Below are 14257 nucleotides of genomic sequence, written 5' to 3' on the forward strand. Positions count from 1 at the left end.
GGCAGAGAGAGGGGGAGAAGCAAGCTCCCAGCAGAGCAGAGAGCCTAATGTGGGGCTCAGTCTTAGGACTGTGAGATCATGAGCTGAGCTGAAGCCGGATGTTAACTGACTGAGCCACCCAGGGCCCCCAGCCTACCTTTTATTTTTGTTTAAAAAAATTTTTTAAAGGTATTATTTATTTATTCATGAGAGACACAGAGAGGCTGAGACACAGGCAGAGGGAGAATCAGACTGCCTGTAGGGAGCTCGATGTGGGACTCGGTCCCAGGACTCCATCTTGGGACTCTGGGATCACGCCCTGAGCCGAAGGCAGATGCTCAACCACTGATCCACCCAGGCGTCGCCCCAGCCTACCTTTTATATCTCATCTTTCCCAATTCAGCTCATACCTTGTGCTACCTCTTACATTCCTGCCTTTATAGAAACCTCTAGCTCTTACATTCCTGCCTTTATACTTGCTATTCCCCCTATCTGGAGTACCCTCTAGCATTCTGTAAACAAATGCCCCATAAAAATATGAGGCATTATACCTCCACCTATTGGACCCTACTCATCTGTTAGGAAAGCTGTTTTCATTGCAAATTATGAAAACGCCAACTAAAACTACTCAAACCATAAAGCTTCATGTATGATTTTATCAGGTCCCTGGCTCATTTTTTCTACAGTGTTTTCTTAGTCCTGCCCTCTTCCATGTGGTGGCTTTTATTCTCTTTATTTCTTTGGCTGGCTTTCCCTTGTGGTGGCCGTGAGGGGCAATTTTATGTGTCAACTTGACTAGGCTAAGGCATGCCCAAATACGTGGTAAAACATTTCTGGGTGTGTCTGTGGTGGTGTTTCTGGAAGAGATTAGCATTTGAATTGGTACACTAACATCACCCTCACTAGTGCAGGTGGGTGCAGCTAATTTGCTGAACAGAAGAAAAAGGCAAATATGCTCTTTGCTTGAAATGAGACATCCATCTTCTCTTGCCCAGGACATTGGACATCATTGCTCTTGGTTCTTGGGCATTTGGACTTGGACTGAATTATACCACTGGCTTTGTTGGTTCTCTTGCTTGCAGGCGGCAGATGATGGGACTTCTTGGCTTCTATAACCACGTGAGCAGGCTTCACCCTAAGTGTGAAGCTGATGCAGGGCTCAATCTCATGACCCCAAAGATCATCTCCCTTCATGCTCTAATCTTCAGGGACTCTCCTGGACAATACAGTTTTCCTAACACTTCTCTGTTTAATTCATAGTCATTCATTCAACAAATATTTGTTCTAGGGACTGAGGAATGAACAGACAAAATTCTGTCTTTGTGAAGATCACAAAGATGTAGTAGAAAGTGTGGACAGGGCAGCCCAGGTGACTCAGCAGTTTGGTGCTGCCTTTGGCCTGGGGCCTGATCCTGGGGACCTGGGATGGAGTCCCATGTCGAGCTCCCTACATGGAGCCTGGTTCTCCCTCTGCCTGTGTCTCTGCCTCTCTCTCTCTCTGTTGGTCTCTCATGAATAAATAATCTTTAAAAAAAAAAGTGGGGACAGGAGAGAGAAAACAAACATATTTTAGGTGGTAATAAGTACTATGGAGAAAAATCCAGCTGGAAAGGATACAGAGAAGTAGGGTGTTGCTGTTTTATTTTAAATTTTTATTATTATTTTAAAATTTTATTTATTTATTTGAGAGAGCGAGAGCACGAATGAGCAGAGGGGAGGGAGCAGCAGACTCCCTGCTGAGCAGGGAGCCCCATGTGGGGCTCGATCCCAGGATTCCAGGATCATGACTTGAGCGGGAGGCAGAGACTTAACTGAGCCACCTAGGTGCTCTTATTTTATTTTTTAAAAGATTTATTTATTTTGGGGAGAGTAAGTGAGCAAGCAGGGGGAGGGGCAGAGAGAGAGAGCATCTCAAGTAGACTCTCCCCTGAGTGTGGAGCCCGATATGGGGCGGGATCTCATGATCCTGACATCATGACCTAAGCTGAAACCAACTGAGGTTGGTTTGAACTGAAGCTCAGGGCAGCCCTGTTGGCTCAGCGGTTTAGCATCACCTTCAGCCCAGGGCCTGATCCTGGGGACCCAGAATCGAGTCCCATGTTAGGCTCCCTGCATGGAGCCTGCTTCTTCCTCTGCCTGTGTCTCTGACTCTCTCTGTCTCTCACGAATAAATACTTTAAAAAAAATTTAAAAAATGAACTGAAGCTCAACCAACTGAATCACCCTGGTGCCCCAGCATGTTGCTATTTTTCTTTTTTAAAGATTTGCATTTATTTGAGAGAGAGGGAGAGCCAATGAGAGAGAATATGAGCTGGGGGAGGGGCAGAGGGAAAAAGTAGGCCCCTGGCAGAGCAGGGAGCCTGATGCAGGGCTGGATCTTAGGACCAGATAGGAGTATGCCAGACATTGTGCAGGGTCTAGTAACAGTGATGTACTAAACCAAAGATTCTTAGTCTTATGGAACTTACCTTCTACTGGGGAAACAGACAAAATCCCAGACCAATAAGTGATAAGACTAAGAAATACCATGAAGGAAATGAACAAGAGGCCAACCTAGAAAACATCTTTAGGTGAGGTGTTCAGGAAAGGCCTCTCTGAGGAGGTGATAGTTAAGTAGAGACTTGAGGCATAAGAGGGAACTAGAGTTAGAAGAGGTAGGGGAAGAACGTTCCTGGCCTTGGTCTCAGTGTCACTATTTCTCTAATTTTTTTTTTCTTTTAAGATTTTATTTGGGGATCCCTGGGTGGCTCAGTGGTTTGGCGCCTGCCTTTGGCCCAGGGGGAGTCCCGGGATCGAGTCCCGCTCCGGGCTCCCAGCACGGAGCCTGCTTCCCCCTCTGCCTGTGTCTCTGACTCTATGTCTATCATGAATAAAAAAATCTTAAAAAATTTTTTTTATTTATTCATGAGATACACAAAGAGAGGCAGAGACAGAAGCAGAGGGAGAAGCCGGCTCAATGCAGGGAGCCCGCTGCAGGACTCAAACCCTGGGACTGCGGGATCATGCCCTGAGCCCAAGGCAGATGCTCAACCGCTGAGGTACCCAGGCGTCCCACTATTTCTCTAATTTGATTTCTCTTCCTTTGGGGCGCCTGGGTGGCTCAGTCGATTAAGTGTCTGCCTTGGCTCAGGTCATGATCCTGGGGTCCTGGAATCCAGCCCCCCATCCAGCTCTCTGCTGGACAGGGAACCTGCTTCTCTCTATCCTCCTTGCTCACGCTCTCTTGCTATCTCTGTCTCTCCCTCTCTCCAAATAAATAAAATCTAAAAAAAAAAAAAAAAAAAAAAAAGAGAGAGAAACAGAGAAATGATCTCTCTTCCTTTGAAGGGAGACACGGAGGTCATCAAACAACACAAGCGGAGCTGTAATTGTTGGTCTTGCAGCGCCAGGATTCCAGTCAAACTCTGCCCTGTTTAGGAGTCCTGTCTGAGGCAGATTCTGGGGATGGCAATGTGAAAAATACAATCATGAAATCCCAGGTCGGCCTCATGGAAAATTGGACAGTTCTCAGCCTTCAAGGAAGTCTATAGCTGAGGACTGAAGGGCAATGGTCTCCGTGGGCTCTTGAAGACCCCTCCGGCTGTTCCGTGGACGCTGGAAATGGCTTTGGGTGAGTTTCCGACAGGAGAAATACTCAGTAGAGAGGACCACCACCCAGATCGGGTTATAAAACATTTCCCGCATCCCAGCAGGGTAAAGGTACTTGAATTTAACCTCCTTTGTAGGTGGGAGGGGCACCTCCTCCCCAAACCCAAGCCAACCGCCGCCTCTCCGCCCAGTCCTAGCCTAGGCTGCAACGAGCTAGGCTCGCCCAGGCCACGTACCTGCTTCCCTGAAAATGAAAGGACCCGGAGCTCCTTCCCACCGCGTCCCTCACGCACTCCTCGGGGGCCGCCCCCCGCCAACGTGTTTGGGGCCCACCTCCAGGCCCCGCCCCCCGCCAGCTCCAGCCGCCCGACTGGATCCCGCCTTTGGGTCCCGCCTCCTTCGGCTCCTTTCACCCCCCGCCCCCACCCCGTGGCCACCTTTGGGCCCCCTCCTCCCTCCCCGTTCGGCTTCCGGGCCCGCCTCCTTCTGCCCCGCTTCAGTCTTTTCCTCCTTTCTGGTTCTCTCTTCGGCCCCGTCTTCGGCCTCCTCCCGTAAGGGCTCCGCTTCCCTCAGCCTCGCCTCGGCCTCCCTCCAGCCTCGGGCTCCTCCTACGGGCACGGCCTCCCTCAGGCCCCGCCCACAGCCCCTCCCGTCAGGCGCAGCTCGGGCGGCAGGCTCCGCGCGGCCTGCACGGTCTTCCACGCCGGCCTTCCGCGTCTCTGCTCTCGCGCGTCGCCACCCTCTCAGGCCCGCCCCGCCTTCGGCTCGCTTATTGGTGGAGGAGAGCCTCTCTCTTTTCCCGCCCTTAGCCCCGCCTTCCAGGCGCCCCCGCCAGGCCCCGCCCCGGTCCCGCCTTCCCCTTCTCCCCGCCGAAGCTCTGGACTTTTCCAAAGCGAGGCTGAGGGGGTAGGGGGAGCCCAAGCGCTCGGGAAGCCGGGCTAAGTCGGGGTGGGGCTGCGGACTCCCAGCGCTTGTGTCACCGTGTCCTTCTCTAGAGACAAAAGCGGTGCGGTAGAGGGAGGGCCCGGGGCCAGGGCCGGAACGGCGGGCGGGGCCGAGCTGAGGAGAGCCGTTTGGGGCCCCCGCCCCCGCGCGCTTCAGTGGTGGCGGCCGAGGGAAGGACTCGCGGCTGCGGGGCTCGCGCCGCTGTCAGTGCGGCGGGGCGCGCGAGCGGCGCGGGCGCGGGCGCGGGGCGGGCGCAGCAGAGCAGCTGAGGGGGCGGCGGCGGCGGCGGCGGCGGCGGGGGCGACTCCCGCGCGTGTGTGCTCAGCTCCTCACGCCGCGGCCGGGGCCGCCTTCCTCCTCCTCCTCCTCCTCCTCTCCCTCCCTTCCGCCCCCGAGTGCGGCGGCACCGCCTCCTTCCGCGCCGCGCGGCTTCCTCCAGACCTCTCGGCGCGGGTGAGTGGGGGCCACGGGCGTCTCCTTAGGGGTGCGGGGGAGTGTTCCTTGTTCCTTTTCGGCTATCCACCTCTTGGCGCGGGTTGCTGCCTATTTTTAGAAACTCTTTTTTCGGCCATTCTGGGCGTCCCGGGAACCAGAGTAACTCCCGGCCTCCTCCCCCCGCACCTCCCCCCAAACCCCGTGTCGCTGGCCCGGCCCATCCGCGCCTGCCCCCGGCCGCTTCCTCCCCGCGGGCCGGGCCTGGGCCAGGAGTTGGCGGGGTGGGCCCGCGCCCGCTCGGAAGTTGGAGTCTTTGTGCTCGCGCCCCGCCCCGCCCGGCGAGGGGAGGAGGGAGCGGAGCGGAGGCCGCGCCGGGAGGCCTGGGCGGGCCGGGCCCGGGCTCTGGCCCCGGCCGGGGCTCCTTCCGGCTCTCCCTCCGGGGCTGGGTCTTGCCGGCTCCCCAAGGCAAACAGAACTGGCCTTGCCTCGCTCCCCACGGGCCTGAGCGCCGCCTCGGCCCCCACCGCCAACGTTGCTGGGCTCGTTGCACACCTTGGGGCTCGGAGAGGAGCAGCCACGGGCCCTCGAGCTGGTGCGGTGTTCCGCACTTCACGCAGTTCCCAGTGCGGCCGAGCTTCAGTCTGCCCCTCCGTAAGATGGGGGAAAGAAAGTCGCCTCGCAGGATGTTTGTGGATTTCGGGAACTAATATGGGAGAGAAGTGTCTAATACCAACAGGTAACATTTAATGGACTTGGTCAGGAACTTCGACGGCCTTCTGGGGTCATCCCCCTTTACAAAAGCAGAAATCAAGGTGCAAAGAGGAAAAATAGTTCACAATAGCCACAGGAGTATAAAGCCGTGGTATTAGTACCTGTTATTTATTTCTTAGTGTGAACTTGTGTAGGGTCTTAGTGCAGAGGATTTTGAGTTCACCTTGGGTCACTTCTTTTTCTCTGACTCCCAAGCTAGTGTCTACTATACTACGGATGAAAGGATACGAGAGGTCCCAGGGAAGGGAAATTCGTATGAATTACTGATCTCTGGGCTTTTGGCTCAAGGAAGGCTTAAGTCATTTTAACTGAGGTTCTATCTTTATTTTATTCATGGCGTATCCCTTTCCCCCCTAACTTTGTGTGTTCTCTATAGGGTTTATTTTATTTTTTTTAAAAGATTCTATTTATGAGAGACACAGAGAGAATCAGAGACATAGGCAGAGGGAGAAGCAGGCTCCATGCAGGAAGCCCAACGTGGGACTCGATCCCGGGTTCCCAGGATCACGCCCTGGGCTGAAGGCAGGCGCTAAACCGCTGAGCCACTGGGGCTGCCCTCCATAGGGTTTAGATTTACAGCTCCTAGTTGTTGGGGGAGGAGAAGCAGGAAGTGACTCAAGTCAACTGCTTCAACTCCCTACCTTCAAATAGGGTTTTATTTTTCCTATTTTCAAATAAGACCGAGAGGGCTAAAAGTGAACGAGCTAATACTAATTTTGGCAAGTTTCTAGTTTTCCAGTGTGTTTGATCCCTGTTGTAGGGAGTGTCTAAAAATCAGAGTTCCTAGGCCACACCTTGAAGGAGTCTTCCGATGTTTGCATTAGTTCTTTGGAGTCTGGAGGTCTGTTGTGCTGCTCTCTTTCCAAAATTCTGAATTTAGGTATTGCGGTATGTGGGACCTGGAAGGGGTCTTATCATCTGGTCTAACTTTATCTGCCTCGTCCCCTTACACAGTTAACACTGGAAGAAAGTTGTCCGCATTCACAGACTGCTTTGGTGACAGAATCAGAACTAGAATTCCCAGTCTTCTGCTTTGCAGTCCAGTAATAGTTTTATTTCTACCATCCCTTGCCGCTTTGAAGGAGTACTAAATTACTTATTCAGGCCTTAAGAGACCAGAGACCAGGAATCCTGAGTAAATGGAAATCTCGAGAAAGTTGGTTAGTTCCAGCCATTCTATGTCTTAGGTTTAGCATTAAAAGGAGAGCAGGTTTTGTGCACAGGTGTACCAGTTCTCATTAGTATTTACTGTTATCGTATGGCTTATATTACTCTTTTGAAATCATCTGATTTCTAATCCAGTTCTGTGAGGGAGTTCTTAGACTTTGGTTTACATCTTCTTTTTACAGCTGTAATTGAGAATTGAGATACAGAAAGGTTGGGGCACTTGTGTTACTTAGGTCACCAGATTAAGAAGTGAGGACAGCACACCTTTCATGAGTAGAGGATTTGATGTGGCATCATTAACTGAGCCACTCATTGTGGCTCTGTGAACCTTTTTGCTTTTCTGTAAATTCACAAGATTGTGTGGAGACTGTGAGAAACGGCTGTGAAAGTCTATTGCAGTGGTAGAAATAATAGCTTTTTTTTTTTTTTTTTAAGATTTTATTTATTTATTTGAGAGTGCCAGAGAGAGCACCAGCAAAGGGGAGGGGGCAGAGGCAGAAGCAGAAGCAGACTCCCCACTAAGCAGGGAGCCAGATGCAGGGCTTGATCCTAGGACCCTGGGATCATGACTTCATTTGAAGGCAGACCCTTAACCAACTGAGTCATATTATGGTGCCCCACTAATAACTAACGTTTATTAAGTACTTACCAGGTACCAATTCTTGGAGTAAGGACTTTCTATAGGGTATCTCATTTATTTCTCAGAGCCAAATGTATGAATTGGGTATTATTTCTGTTTTACAGAGGAAGAAACAGGCTTAGATAGGTTATATGACTTGCTCAGGATCATGCTATTGATGATTGCAGACAATATATTTTTATTTATTTATTTATTTGACAATATAATTTTAAAGCTGGGGTGTTGTTTTTTTTCCCCTTCTTTTGGGTAAAATGTGCATGAGGTAAAATTTGCCATTTTAATCACTTTTAAATGGACAGTTCTCTGGCATTAAGTACATTCACACTCTTGTGCAGCCATAACCACTCACTATCCTTGTTTAGAACTTTTTTATCTTCCCCAGCTGAAACTCTCTACCCATTAAACACTTAACTCCCTAGTCCCCTCTCCCTGTAGCCTCTGACAACAACATTCTATTTTCTGTTTCTGAATTTAACTACTTTAGGTACCTCATATAAGTGGAATTATACATTTTTTTTGTCCTTCAGTGACTGGCAAAGCTGGCACTTTTAGTGCTTCCCTTGACCTCGGGATGCTATGTAAATGCAAAATGATTATTCCTTAATCTCCACTGGGGTGTGGCATGCTGCCCCAGAGCAGAAACCGAGGACTGTTTGTACCTCTGGTTAAGCTCTTTTCCCCCTTTTGCCTCTACTCTGTGGATTGACGTTCCTTATTACAGCAGCCTTTATTGGAGATCTGTGCTTGCCCCTTTTGTATCTTCCAAAGAGACCTCCTACCCTTGAAATAGAACCCAGAGGACTCTCCACCCTTCTTTGCACCTGCCTTTCCGACTATTCAGGATTTGCGCGTATGGGCTGCAGTGATCAAGAATAGCAGTGCTATGACAGCAGCTCGGATCAGAACTACTCACAGGATGATTAAATGGATTATCTTTATGAAATGTGCTCTCTCTACCCTCCTCTTTCCATAAAGTCACACAAGAGGGATTAGCTATGGGTTCCTAGAGGGTGTTTATGGGTACTCATTGCTTGCAGGTGGTTAAAATGGAGTTAAATGTATTTAGCCTTTTTTTTTTTTTTTAAGATTTTATTTATTCATTCATGAGAGAGACACACACACAGAGAGGCAGAGACAGACACAAGCAGGCTCCATGCAGGGAAACCCCAGTATGGAGCTCAATCCCAGGACTTGAGATGATGACCTGAGCTGAAGGCAGATGCTTAACTGACTGAGCCACCTAGGCACCCTAGAAAACGGTACCTTTTTTTTTTTTTTTTTTAAGATTATTTATTCATGAGAGACAGAGAGAGAGAGGCAGAGACACAGGCAGAGGGAGAAGCAGGCTCCATGCAAGGAGCCTGATGCGGGACTCCATTCTGGGACTCCAGGATCACGCCCTGGCCGAAGGCAGGTGCTAAACTTCTGAGCCACCCAGGGATCCACCGCATTTAGCCTTTCAAAACTCCCTTAGGTTTGACTGTTTGTTTCTGTATATTTGGGAGGTGGTGGAATGTGTTGTTTATGAAGGGTTGTTGGAATTTTGTCCTGAAAACCAACAGGGAGTGGAGGTGAGAGGTGTTCCAGAGATGGGTAATTGGGCAGCAAACAGATCTGAGCATGTTGGGTTTTCCTTAAAGATCTGATCGCCCTACATTGCCTATGTATTAAGTCCAAACTCCTGAGTGTGATAATGAGGTCCGAATGTGTTGAATTGTTTATTGGACAGGATCTTGTAGTTGAGGGGTTTTAAGGTCTTGCCCACCAGCCAGCCATCTGGCCAACATTTGAATTGGCTACTTATTGAGAATCGATTTCATGGGACATTCATTATTAGAAAGTTTTCCATTTACAGAAAAATTATTAAGCACCTGCCATGCACAGCCCTAAGCTTGGTGATTTGAGTCTATAATAGCCTTGTGGGGAAGCCAGGCAAGGAAACAGGTAACGTGACAAGTGTTGTGAATGGGGATAAGTACTACTAGAGCATAGAGGAATGGTAACTAACCCAACCTTGGAGGCTTCTTCAGAGAAGTTGGCTAAGCCCAGATCTCAAGAAAAATAGACATAAGGCAGGAGGAAAAGAGATTTGGAGAGTTGAGGAGGAGACTGACTAGGCAGAAGAAATAGCAAGTCTAAAGATGGTGAGGGTGTAGTAGTTGAGACTTTTGGGCATTTCTTGTATCAGGTGCTACTCTAAGCATTTAACATGTGCTAATTAATTTTTTGTTATGGCCACCCCAAGAAGTACATACTATTATTTCCATTCTGTAAATGAGGAACAGACCCAGAGGGGTTATTTATTTATTTATTTATTTATACCCAGAGGGGTTAAACACATCTCCTGTTTCTCAAGATTGCTGGGGGGAGGGATGCCTGGGTGGCTCAGCGGTTGAGCATCTGCCTTTGGCTTAGGGCATGATCCCTCGTGATCCCTGGGTCCACGGATTGAGTCCCACATCGGGCTCCCAACATGGAGCCTACTTTTCCCTCTGCCTATGTCTCTGCACTGCCTACCCCTGTGACTCATGAATGAATGAATGAATGAATGAATGAATGAATAAATAAATAAATAAATAAATAAATTTTTGGGTATATAAAAATTTATTGTCATGTTTTCACCACCAAAACTTAGGATCTTGGTTTTTCTTTCTTGCCTTTGTACAAGGCCAAAAGAAAGACATTGGCTACTTTGACAACCTTAAGTGGACTCCAGGAATGTCACCGACAGCATGACCTTTGCAACCAAATCCACCAGAACCTCATCATTTTCCTCAATAAAATTCAAACAACCATCATTGGGTACAAAGGCTGTGATCTTTTTGCCATTCTTGATCAGCTGGACCCTGACACACTTCCAGATGGCAGAATTTGGCTGTTTGGCTTTCAGCCCCTACTTTTTCCAGCACAATTCCTTTTGCATGGGAAGCACCTCCAAAAGGGTTGGTGTTCAGGTCTGTGCCCAAATGGGCTTTCTTGTACTGCTTATCATGCCACTTCTGGTCCCCTTGGTGACTGCGGAGCTTCCTAGCAGTACGGAGGCCAGACACTTGCCCATCCTGCCGGCGCCAAGGGCCTGAGCAAAAAAGACCAATAAATAAGATCTTAAAAAGAAAAAAAAAAATAGATTGTTGGGGGGAGCATAAAGCAAAAGATGGGTGGATGTGGCAAGAAATGAGAGGAGACTGGAAAGGTAGGTAGAGTAGAAGCCAAGTCATGAAAGGGTCTTGTTGCCTAGGTTGAGAAATTTGGACTTCATTTCGAGGTGATAGGGTCTCTGCTCCTATGGACATTTTATTTTATTATTATTTTTTCCTATGGACATTTTAGAAGGATGTATCTGGCTACCTGTTTGGGGAGTGGTTTGGAGACCTAGAGCACCATGGACAAAAATACCAGTTTAGGAGGAGGCTGTGGTGGTAATACAGGTAGGGGATGATGGTGTTTCAAATGAAGAGTGTGTATGTGTAGAAGGAATTGAGCAGTGAGACACAAAGATTATTGTGTGGTAAGTAAGGAAGAAATCAAGGATGATTTCTCGATTTCTACCTGGTGCAGTTGTATAGATGGGGATGCTGATTATTGAGGTGAGGACATAAGAGATGAGGTGGTTTTCTCTTTTTTAAAAAAATTTTTTAAAATTTTTATTTATTTATTTAATTTATGATAGTCACACACACACAGAGAGAGAGAGAGAGGGGGGGGGCAGAGACACAGGCAGAGGGAGAAGCAGGCTCCATGCACCGGGAGCCCGACGTGGGACTCGATCCCGGGTCTCCAGGATCGCCCCCTGGGCCAAAGGCAGGCGCCAAACCGCTGTGCCACCCAGGGATCCCGAGGTGGTTTTCTCTTGAAGGGTCTTCTTAAATCTGCTTTCGTTTACCTTCTAGTTATTTATTTATTTTTTTTTTACCTTTTTTTTTTTACCTTCTAGTTATTGAGCCAAGTTCTCCATGGAGAGGATTGGGGGTAGAAGCATAGGGTGAGGGGGGACAGTATTGTACAACATATCTGGTAACTATTCCTGGCTAAACCGGATGATGTAAACACTAGTTTAGAAAAGGAAGAAATATTAGATCCCGGATATTCAGGTCCTGCTTAGCCCTGAAGATTACTTTTATTAAGCTAAAGGAAGACTTAACATTTTTTCCAGACAACTTCCTTTGGTACTGCTCTCTCCATGTGTTACTGTGGCCCTAAGTCACCTGTGTTTACTACCTGCTAGACACTGGGAAAACAAAGATAAGTAAAATGTAGCTTCAGGAACTTGTGTCCAGAAAGGCAGCAGATCTCAGTAGCTTAGATAACAGTGGTGGAGGTACAGGGTGGGATGGGGCAGGTCAGGATGGAACAGAATGGGGAAGGACCACGAGGGATTTTTGTTGGGACAGGAGTCAGGAACTCTGTACTCTATCTAGTCTTCTTGTCAGGTGGCAAAGGTCCAGCTTTATTCGTCTGAATAATGATAGGAAATCATGGCTACTAGGGTCCTTTCTAGCAATAACGTTTTATGATTCTAGATGTTGATTTAGACAGTATATCTTTTGGAGAGGCATTTTCTTTCCTCTTTTTTCTCCTCCCCCTTTTTTTCTGAGGCAGTGATGGGGAAAGGGTAGAGATAGGGTTTTCACATGAATGTCTGTAAAAAACCTAGTTTTTTTCAATTTTAGCTTCATGTATAAAATGTTTAACTGGGGCAGCCCCGGTGGCACAGCGGTTTAGCACTGCCTGCAGCCCAGGGTGTGATCCTGGAGACCCAGGATCGAGTCCTACATCGGGCTCCCTGCATGGAGCCTGCTTCTCCCTCTGCCTATGTCTCTGCGCCTCTCTCTCTCTCTCTCTCTCTCTGTCGCTCATGAATAAATAAAATCTTTTTTTTTTTTAAAGATTTATTTATTTATTTATTTATTCATTCAGAGAGAGCGAGAGGCAGAGACACAGGCAGAGAGAGAAGCAGGCTCCATGCAGGGAGCCCGACGTGGGACTCGATCCTGGGTCTCCCGGGTCTCCAGGATCACATCCCGGGCTGCAGGCGGCGCTAAACCGCTGCGCCACTGGGGCTGCCCAATAAATAAAATCTTTAAAGAAAAATGTATAACTGGAGCGGGGAGAAGATGACTAGTAATGTTTGCCTGCTGACCTGCAACTGCCCACTAGGTTCTGTGAGGAAAGTTTCAGACCTGAGGTGGGGTACAGCTCTTAGACTGTCAGGATGAGAGAGGGGTGCAGTGAGATAAACTGGAAGCCGTGTCATGAGCCTGATGATTTTTTAGTTTGGTTCCTGCTACTGACTCAATTTGTGGGCTTGGCCAACTCCTTTTCTTCTCTGGTCCCATTTCATCATAATCTCAGACCTCCCTGAAATTTTGTAAAAGACCAAAAGGGTGGGAGCCAGAGAGGAATAAAAAAGGTTTGGAGGTTCTTCTCTGTTCACTTTCTTCTCCCTGCTTAAATGAGTAACTAGAGATAGGCATCTGCCCAAGTATCCTTATTATCTCTTCTGTTTCTACAACCCTTTCTTTTTCCTTAGTTTTAGTGTCTGTCACTTTATAATGGCCTTCATGTGAATAAGCAGGCTCTACCTCATCAGAGGAGGCGGGGAGGGTGGAACATTATTAGTAGGTTCTACTTTATATCCCCAAAAGGTCACTGCCCCCTGCTTTCCGTGTAGGGGTAAGGGTGGGTTGATTGTGGTTGAATGCTTGGATTTTTCTGAAGCTCAGGCTCAGGAGTGCTCCACTAACCGAAGTGCAAGTTGCCATTCTCCCAACACGCCCAGTGTGGTTCCTCTGGGGGAAATAGGCATTTGATATGTGCCAAAGACATGTAAATTGTCATTACCTGATATTCTCTGGGATCTCCGTCTTCCTTTCTAAAACAACAGAGTTGGACTAGATAGTCTTGAATGATATTTTTACCTCTTAATAGGGTGACTTCCTGGTTTTACACAAGTGGCTTGTGAATTCATCTTTGGAAGAAGAAAGGGCTTTGTTAGAGCTTTGAGAGTGTGTCAGAGGGTTAAATTCTGGGTTCATAGATACCTTTTGGTATATAAACAGATGGATATTGCATTCTAGAGTGGACAGATTGCTGAAAAATTGCTTGTGAGATGAATTTATCAAAATGCCTGCTAGTTCCATTATAAACTTGGAGAGTTTTTGTCCCATAGACCAACTTGGAGTCTAAGACTGTAAAAAATTATATTTAAATATGTAGCAAACTGTTTAAAATCATAGAATAAAGAGAAAATGTTAAAAACACTATAAGATGCCCAAACAGTACTATTGCTGGAAAAATACTAGACCAGAAATTTGCATTTCCTTAGAGGTTTAGCTTTATGAAGTAGATACCTCTGCTGAGGTTACCTGGCCCTTGAAATGCCATCTGTAGAGAGTGAATAGTTCTGTTTATTTGTCAAGATAAGAATCATTGCTTTATTCCAAGTAAGTATTCTCTTTAGAAGGCCAGGCTTATAAGCTTAATATTATTGGCCAGGTTTTCTTCATTCCAGAGGCATTTATCTGGTATTTTAGCAGTCTCCTGTTTGTTTTATTAAGGCTTTTACTAAGCCTAGTTAAAGGTATAGTTTGCATGGTGTCTGTTGATCTGTCTGTCTGGTTTCACCACTTTGTAATAATTTATGCTAGTGAAAGCAAGCTCAGCAGTAGATATAAAAAAGTAATTTTCATAATTCATTATTTCTCTAGGTCTGGGTTTCTTTCTGGAAGTATG

The 14257-nt window shown here is 47.6% G+C and overlaps 1 protein-coding gene and 1 pseudogene across 6 annotated transcripts in view; one reads left to right on the plus strand and one right to left on the minus strand.

The window, feature by feature from the left end:
- Nucleotides 1-14257, plus strand: part of RALY (RALY heterogeneous nuclear ribonucleoprotein) — a 152443-nt gene that overhangs the window by 62998 nt on the left and 75188 nt on the right. The window contains exon 1 of one of the 6 annotated variants that reach the window (XM_077872805.1): nt 4779-4965. The exons of 1 other annotated variant lie outside the window; for it this stretch is intronic. The gene's annotated coding sequence lies outside the window, so the exon portion shown is untranslated. Of the gene's footprint in view, nt 1-4778; nt 4966-5305; nt 5684-14257 lie in introns of those variants that run through there. 4 more of the 6 variants (XM_077872802.1, XM_077872807.1, XM_077872806.1 and 1 more) reach the window with 4 other exon arrangements.
- On the minus strand, nt 10122-10852 carry LOC144298223 (small ribosomal subunit protein uS12 pseudogene; annotated as a pseudogene).

This window comes from Canis aureus, chromosome 26, assembly GCF_053574225.1.
Source record: "Canis aureus isolate CA01 chromosome 26, VMU_Caureus_v.1.0, whole genome shotgun sequence".
Lineage (NCBI taxonomy): Eukaryota > Metazoa > Chordata > Mammalia > Carnivora > Canidae > Canis > Canis aureus.